Source organism: Ictidomys tridecemlineatus, chromosome 11 (genome assembly GCF_052094955.1).
Source record: "Ictidomys tridecemlineatus isolate mIctTri1 chromosome 11, mIctTri1.hap1, whole genome shotgun sequence".
Classification (NCBI taxonomy): domain Eukaryota; kingdom Metazoa; phylum Chordata; class Mammalia; order Rodentia; family Sciuridae; genus Ictidomys; species Ictidomys tridecemlineatus.
In genome coordinates this window covers 122,347,790-122,356,606 of record NC_135487.1, presented here as the reverse complement: position 1 = coordinate 122,356,606, position 8,817 = coordinate 122,347,790, and positions in this window count along the sequence as shown.

The window sequence follows — 8,817 nt, the reverse complement described above, 5'->3', positions numbered from 1 at the left end:
GTCTAAGGTAGTCACATGGGGATTCATAACACCAGGAGAGGTCCTGGATTGTCTGGGTAGGTGTAAGGGAGTCACATGGGGATTTATAACACCAGGAGAGGTCCTGGATTGTCTGGGTAGGTCTAAGGTAGTTACATGGGGATTTATAACACCAGGAGAGGTCCTGGATTGTCTGGGTAGGTCTAAGGGAGTCACATGGGGATTTATAACACCAGGAGAGGTCCTGGGTTGTCTGGGTAGGTCTAAGGGACTCACATGGGGATTTATAATACCAGGAGAGGTCCTGGATTGTCTGGGTAGGTCTAACGTAGTCACATGGGGATTTATAACACCAGGAGAGGTCCTGGGTTGTCTGGGTAGGTCTATGGTATTCACATGGGGATTTATAACACCAGGAGAGGTCCTGGATTGTCTGGGTAGGTCTAACGTAGTCACATGGGGATTTATAACACCAGGAGAGGTCCTGGGTTGTCTGGGTAGGTCTAATGGACTCACATGGGGATTTATAACACTAGGAGAGGTCCTGGAATGTCTGGGTAGGTCTAATGGACTCACATGGGGATTTATAACACCAGGAGAGGTCCTGGATTGTCTGGGTAGGTCTAAGGGAGTCACATGGGGATTTATAACACCTGGAGAGGTCCTGGATTGTCTGGGTAGGTCTAAGGGAGTCACATGGGGATTTATAACACCTGGAGAGGTCCTGGGTTGTCTGGGTAGGTCTAACGTAGTCACATGGGGATTTATAACACCAGGAGAGGTCCTGGGTTGTCTGGGTAGGTCTATGGTATTCACATGGGGATTTATAACACCAGGAGAGGTCCTGGATTGTCTGGGTAGGTCTAACGTAGTCACATGGGGATTTATAACACCAGGAGAGGTCCTGGGTTGTCTGGGTAGGTCTAATGGACTCACATGGGGATTTATAACACTAGGAGAGGTCCTGGAATGTCTGGGTAGGTCTAATGGACTCACATGGGGATTTATAACACCAGGAGAGGTCCTGGATTGTCTGGGTAGGTCTAAGGGAGTCACATGGGGATTTATAACACCAGGAGAGGTCCTGGATTGTCTGGGTAGGTCTAAGGGAGTCACATGGGGATTTATAACACCTGGAGAGGTCCTGGATTGTCTGGGTAGGTCTAAGGGAGTCACATGGGGATTTATAACACCAGGAGAGGTCCTGGATTGTCTGGGTAGGTCTAACGTAGTCACATGGGGATTTATAACCCCAGGAGAGGTCCTGGGTTGTCTGGGTAGGTCTACGGTAATGACATGGGGATTTATGACACCAGGAGAGGTCCTGGATTGTCTGGGTAGGTCTAAGGTAGTCACATGGGGATTTATAACACCAGGAGAGGTCCTGGGTTGTCTGGGTAGGTCTAAGGTAGTCACATGGGGATTTATAACACCAGGAGAGGTCCTGGGTTGTCTGGGTAGGTCTAACGTAGTCACATGGGGATTTATAACACCAGGAGAGGTCCTGGGTTGTCTGGGTAGGTCTAAGGGACTCACATGGGGATTTATAATACCTGGAGAGGTCCTGGGTTGTCTGGGTAGGTCTAACGTAGTCACATGGGGATTTATAACACCAAGAGAGGTCCTGGATTGTCTGGGTAGGTCTAAGGGAGTCACATGGGGATTTATAACACCAGGAGAGGTCCTGGGTTGTCTGGGTAGGTCTAAGGTAGTCTCATGGCGATTTATAACACCAGGAGAGGTCCTGGGTTGTCTGGGTAGGTGTAAGGGTGTCACATGGGGATTTATAACACCAGGAGAGGTCCTGGGTTGTCTGGGTAGGTCTAAGGTAGTCACATGGGGATTTATAACACCAGGAGAGGTCCTGGATTGTCTGGGTAGGTCTAAGGTAGTCACATGGGGATTTATAACACCAGGAGAGGTCCTGGGTTGTCTGGGTAGGTCTAACGTAGTCATATGGGGATTTATAACACCAGGAGAGGTCCTGGATTGTCTGGGTAGGTCTATGGTATTCACATGGGGATTTATAACACCAGGAGAGGTCCTGGAATGTCTGGGTAGGTGTAAGGGTGTCACATGGGGATTTATAACACCAGGAGAGGTCCTGGGTTGTCTGGGTAGGTCTAACGTAGTCATATGGGGATTTATAACACCAGGAGAGGTCCTGGATTGTCTGGGTAGGTCTATGGTATTCACATGGGGATTTATAACCCCAGGAGAGGTCCTGGGTTGTCTGGGTAGGTCTAAGAAACTCACATGGGGATTTATAACACCAGGAGAGGTCCTGGAGGGTCTGGGTAGGTCTAAGGGAGTCACATGGGGATTTATAACACGAGGAGAGGTCCTGGATTGTCTGGGTAGGTCTAAGGGAGTCACATGGGGATTTATAACACCAGGAGAGGTCCTGGGTTGTCTGGGTAGGTCTAAGGTAGTCACACGGGGATTCATAACACCAGGAGAGGTCCTGGATTGTCTGGGTAGGTCTAAGGGAGTCACATGGGGAATTTATAACACCAGGAGAGGTCCTGGATTGTCTGGGTAGGTCTAAGGTAGTTACATGGGGATTTATAACACCAGGAGAGGTCCTAGGTTGTCTGGGTAGGTCTAAGGTAGTCACATGGGGATTTATAACACCAGGAGAGGTCCTGGGTTGTCTGGGTAGGTCTAAGGGACTCACATGGGGATTTATAACACCAGGAGAGGTCCTGGGTTGTCTGGGTAGGTATAACGTAGTCACATGGGGATTTATAACACCAGGAGAGGTCCTGGAATGTCTGGGTAGGTCTAAGGGATTCACATGGGGATTTATAACACCAGGAGAGGTCCTGGGTTGTCTGGGTAGGTATAACGTAGTCACATGGGGATTTATAACACTAGGAGAGGTCCTGGGTTGTCTGGGTAGGTCTAAGGGACTCACATGGGGATTTATAACACCAGGAGAGGTCCTGGATTGTCTGGGTAGGTCTATGGTATTCACATGGGGATTTATAACCCCAGGAGAGGTCCTGGGTTGTCTGGGTAGGTCTAAGGTAGTCACATGGGGATTTATTACACCAGGAGAGGTCCTGGATTGTCTGGGTAGGTCTAAGGTAGTCACATGGGGATTTATAACACCAGGAGAGGTCCTGGATTGTCTGGGGAGGTCTAAGGTAGTCACATGGGGATTTATAACACCAGGAGAGGTCCTGGATTGTCTGGGGAGGTCTAAGGTAGTCACATGGGGATTTATAACACCAGGAGAGGTCCTGGATTGTCTGGGGAGGTCTAAGGTAGTCACATGGGGAATTATATCACCAGGAGAGGTCCTGGGTTGTCTGGGTAGGTCTAAGGTAGTCACATGGGGATTTATAACACCAGGAGAGGTCCTGGATTGTCTGGGTAGGTCTAAGGTAGTTACATGGGGATTTATAAGACCAGGAGAGGTCCTGGGTTGTCTGGGTAGGTCTAAGGTAGTCACATGGGGATTTACTACACCAGGAGAGGTCCTGGATTGTATGGGTAGGTCGAAGGTAGTCACATGGGGATTTATTACACCAGGAGAGGTCCTGGATTGTCTGGGTAGGTTTATGGTATTCACATGGGGATTTATAACACCAGGAGAGGTCCTGGAATGTCTGGGTAGGTGTAAGGGTGTCACATGGGGATTTATAACACCAGGAGAGATCCTGGGTTGTCTGGGTAGGTGTAAGGTAGTCACATGGGGATTTATAACACCAGGAGAGGTCCTGGATTGTCTGGGTAGGTCTAACGTACTCACATGGGGATTTATAACACCAGGAGAGGTCCTGGAATGTCTGGGTAGGTGTAAGGGTGTCACATGGGGATTTATAACACCAGGAGAGGTCCTGGGTTGTCTGGGTAGGTCTAACGTAGTCATATGGGGATTTTAACACCAGGAGAGGTCCTGGATTGTCTGGGTAGGTCTATGGTATTCACATGGGGATTTATAACACCAGGAGAGGTCCTGGATTGTCTGGAGAGGTCTAAGGTAGTCACATGGGGATTTATAACACCAGGAGAGGTCCTGGATTGTCTGGGTAGGTCTAAGGTAGTTACATGGGGATTTATAACACCAGGAGAGGTCCTGGGTTGTCTGGGTAGGTCTAAGGTAGTCACATGGGGATTTATTACACCAGGAGAGTTCCTGGATTGTCTGGGTAGGTCTAAGGTAGTCACATGGGGATTTATAACACCAGGAGAGGTCCTGGATTGTCTGGGTAGGTCTATGGTATTCACATGGGGATTTATAACACCAGGAGAGGTCCTGGAATGTCTGGGTAGGTGTAAGGGTGTCACATGGGGATTTATAACACCAGGAGAGGTCCTGGGTTGTCTGGGTAGGTCTAACGTAGTCATATGGGGATTTATAACACCAGGAGAGGTCCTGGATTGTCTGGGTAGGTCTATGGTATTCACATGGGGATTTATAACCCCAGGAGAGGTCCTGGGTTGTCTGGGTAGGTCTAAGAAACTCACATGGGGATTTATAACACCAGGAGAGGTCCTGGAGGGTCTGGGTAGGTCTAAGGGAGTCACATGGGGATTTATAACACGAGGAGAGGTCCTGGATTGTCTGGGTAGGTCTAAGGGAGTCACATGGGGATTTATAACACCAGGAGAGGTCCTGGGTTGTCTGGGTAGGTCTAAGGTAGTCACACGGGGATTCATAACACCAGGAGAGGTCCTGGATTGTCTGGGTAGGTCTAAGGGAGTCACATGGGGATTTATAACACCAGGAGAGGTCCTGGATTGTCTGGGTAGGTCTAAGGTAGTTACATGGGGATTTATAACACCAGGAGAGGTCCTAGGTTGTCTGGGTAGGTCTAAGGTAGTCACATGGGGATTTATAACACCAGGAGAGGTCCTGGGTTGTCTGGGTAGGTCTAAGGGACTCACATGGGGATTTATAACACCAGGAGAGGTCCTGGGTTGTCTGGGTAGGTATAACGTAGTCACATGGGGATTTATAACACCAGGAGAGGTCCTGGAATGTCTGGGTAGGTCTAAGGGATTCACATGGGGATTTATAACACCAGGAGAGGTCCTGGGTTGTCTGGGTAGGTATAACGTAGTCACATGGGGATTTATAACACTAGGAGAGGTCCTGGGTTGTCTGGGTAGGTCTAAGGGACTCACATGGGGATTTATAACACCAGGAGAGGTCCTGGATTGTCTGGGTAGGTCTATGGTATTCACATGGGGATTTATAACCCCAGGAGAGGTCCTGGGTTGTCTGGGTAGGTCTAAGGTAGTCACATGGGGATTTATTACACCAGGAGAGGTCCTGGATTGTCTGGGTAGGTCTAAGGTAGTCACATGGGGATTTATAACACCAGGAGAGGTCCTGGATTGTCTGGGGAGGTCTAAGGTAGTCACATGGGGATTTATAACACCAGGAGAGGTCCTGGATTGTCTGGGGAGGTCTAAGGTAGTCACATGGGGATTTATAACACCAGGAGAGGTCCTGGATTGTCTGGGGAGGTCTAAGGTAGTCACATGGGGAATTATATCACCAGGAGAGGTCCTGGGTTGTCTGGGTAGGTCTAAGGTAGTCACATGGGGATTTATAACACCAGGAGAGGTCCTGGATTGTCTGGGTAGGTCTAAGGTAGTTACATGGGGATTTATAAGACCAGGAGAGGTCCTGGGTTGTCTGGGTAGGTCTAAGGTAGTCACATGGGGATTTATTACACCAGGAGAGGTCCTGGATTGTATGGGTAGGTCGAAGGTAGTCACATGGGGATTTATTACACCAGGAGAGGTCCTGGATTGTCTGGGTAGGTTTATGGTATTCACATGGGGATTTATAACACCAGGAGAGGTCCTGGAATGTCTGGGTAGGTGTAAGGGTGTCACATGGGGATTTATAACACCAGGAGAGATCCTGGGTTGTCTGGGTAGGTGTAAGGTAGTCACATGGGGATTTATAACACCAGGAGAGGTCCTGGATTGTCTGGGTAGGTCTAACGTACTCACATGGGGATTTATAACACCAGGAGAGGTCCTGGAATGTCTGGGTAGGTGTAAGGGTGTCACATGGGGATTTATAACACCAGGAGAGGTCCTGGGTTGTCTGGGTAGGTCTAACGTAGTCATATGGGGATTTTAACACCAGGAGAGGTCCTGGATTGTCTGGGTAGGTCTATGGTATTCACATGGGGATTTATAACACCAGGAGAGGTCCTGGATTGTCTGGAGAGGTCTAAGGTAGTCACATGGGGATTTATAACACCAGGAGAGGTCCTGGATTGTCTGGGTAGGTCTAAGGTAGTTACATGGGGATTTATAACACCAGGAGAGGTCCTGGGTTGTCTGGGTAGGTCTAAGGTAGTCACATGGGGATTTATTACACCAGGAGAGTTCCTGGATTGTCTGGGTAGGTCTAAGGTAGTCACATGGGGATTTAGTACACCAGGAGAGGTCCTGGATTGTCTGGTTAGGTCTATGGTATTCACATGGGGATTTATAACACCAGGAGAGGTCCTGGAATGTCTGGGTAGGTGTAAGGGTGTCACATGGGGATTTATAACACCAGGAGAGGTCCTGGATTGTCTGGGTAGGTCTAAGGGAGTCACATCGGGATTTATAATACCTGGAGAGGTCCTGGGTTGTCTGGGTAGGTCTAAGGTAGTCACATGGGGATTTATAACACCAGGAGAGGTCCTGGATTGTCTGGGTAGGTCTAAGGTAGTCACATGGGGATTTATAACACCAGGAGAGGTACTGGGATGTCTGGGTAGGTCTAAGGGACTCACATGGGGATTTATAACACCAGGAGAGGTCCTGGATTGTCTGGGTAGGTCTAACATAGTCACATGGGGATTTATAACACCAGGAGAGGTCCTGGGTTGTCTGGGTAGGTCTAAGGTAGTCACACGGGGATTCATAACACCAGGAGAGGTCCTGGATTGTCTGGGTAGGTCTAAGGGAGTCACATGGGGATTTATAACACCAGGAGAGGTCCTGGATTGTCTGGGTAGGTCTAAGGTAGTTACATGGGGATTTATAACACCAGGAGAGGTCCTGGGTTGTCTGGGTAGGTCTAAGGTAGTCACATGGGGATTTATAACACCAGGAGACATCCTGGAATGTCTGGGTAGGTCTAAGGGAGTCACATGGGGATTTATAACACCAGGAGAGGTCCTGGGTTGTCTGGGTAGGTCTAAGGGACTCACATGGGGATTTATAACACCAGGAGAGGTCCTGGATTGTCTGGGTAGGTGTAACGTAGTCACATGGGGATTTATAACACCAGGAGAGGTCCTGGATTGTCTGGGTAGGTCTAAGGGAGTCACATGGGGATTTATAATACCTGGAGAGGTCCTGGGTTGTCTGGGTAGGTCTAACGTAGTCACATGGGGATTTATAACACCAGGAGAGGTCCTGGATTGTCTGGGTAGGTCTAAGGGAGTAACATGGGGATTTATAACACCAGGAGAGGTCCTGGGTTGTCTGGGTAGGTCTAAGGTAGTCACATGGGGATTTATAACACGAGGAGAGGTCCTGGGTTGTCTGGGTAGGTCTAAGGTAGTTACATGGGGATTTATAACACCAGGAGAGGTCCTGGATTGTCTGGGTAGGTCTAAGGTAGTCACATGGGGATTTATAACACCTGGAGAGGTCCTGGGTTGTCTGGGTAGGTCTAAAGTAGTCATATGGGGATTTATAACACCAGGAGAGGTCCTGGATTGTCTGGGTAGGTCTAAGGTAGTCACATGGGGATTTATAACACCAGGAGAGGTCCTGGGTTGTCTGGGTAGGTCTAACGTAGTCATATGGGGATTTATAACACCAGGAGAGGTCCTGGATTGTCTGGGAAGGTCTATGGTATTCACATGGGGATTTATAACACCAGGAGAGGTCCTGGAATGTCTGGGTAGGTGTAAGGGTGTCACATGGGGATTTATAACACCAGGAGAGGTCCTGCGTTGTCTGGGTAGGTCTAACGTAGTCACATGGGGATTTATGACACCAGGAGAGGTCCTGGATTGTCTGGGTAGGTCTATGGTATTCACATGGGGATTTATAACCCCAGGAGAGGTCCTGGAATGTCTGGGTAGGTGTAAGGGTGTCACATGGGGATTTATAACACCAGGAGAGGTCCTGGATTGTCTGGGTAGGTCTAAGGTAGTTACATGGGGATTTATAACACCAGGAAGAGGTCCTGGATTGTCTGGGTAGGTCTAAGGTAGTCACATGGGGATTTATAACACCAGGAGAGGTCCTGGAATGTCTGGGTAGGTCTAAGGGAGTCACATGGGGATTTATAACACCAGGAGAGGTCCTGGATTGTCTGGGTAGGTCTAAGGGAGTCACATGGGGATTTATAACACCAGGAGAGGTCCTGGATTGTCTGGGTAGGTCTAAGGGAGTCACATGGGGATTTATAACACCAGGAGAGGTCCTGGGTTGTCTGGGTAGGTCTAAGGTAGTCACACGAGGATTCATAACACCAGGAGAGGTCCTGGATTGTCTGGGTAGGTCTAAGGGAGTCACATGGGGATTAATAACACCAGGAGAGGTCCTGGATTGTCTGGGTAGGTCTAAGGTAGTTACATGGGGATTTATAACACCAGGAGAGGTCCTGGGTTGTCTGGGTAGGTGTAAGGGTGTCACATGGGGATTTATAACACCAGGAGAGGTCCTGGATTGTCTGGGTAGGTCTATGGTATTCACATGGGGATTTATAACACCAGGAGAGGTCCTGGAATGTCTGGGTAGGTGTAAGGGTGTCACATGGGGATTTATAAAACCAGGAGAGGTCCTGGGTTGTCTGGGTAGGTCTAACGTAGTCATATGGGGATTTATAACACCAGGAGAGGTCCTGGATTGTCTGGG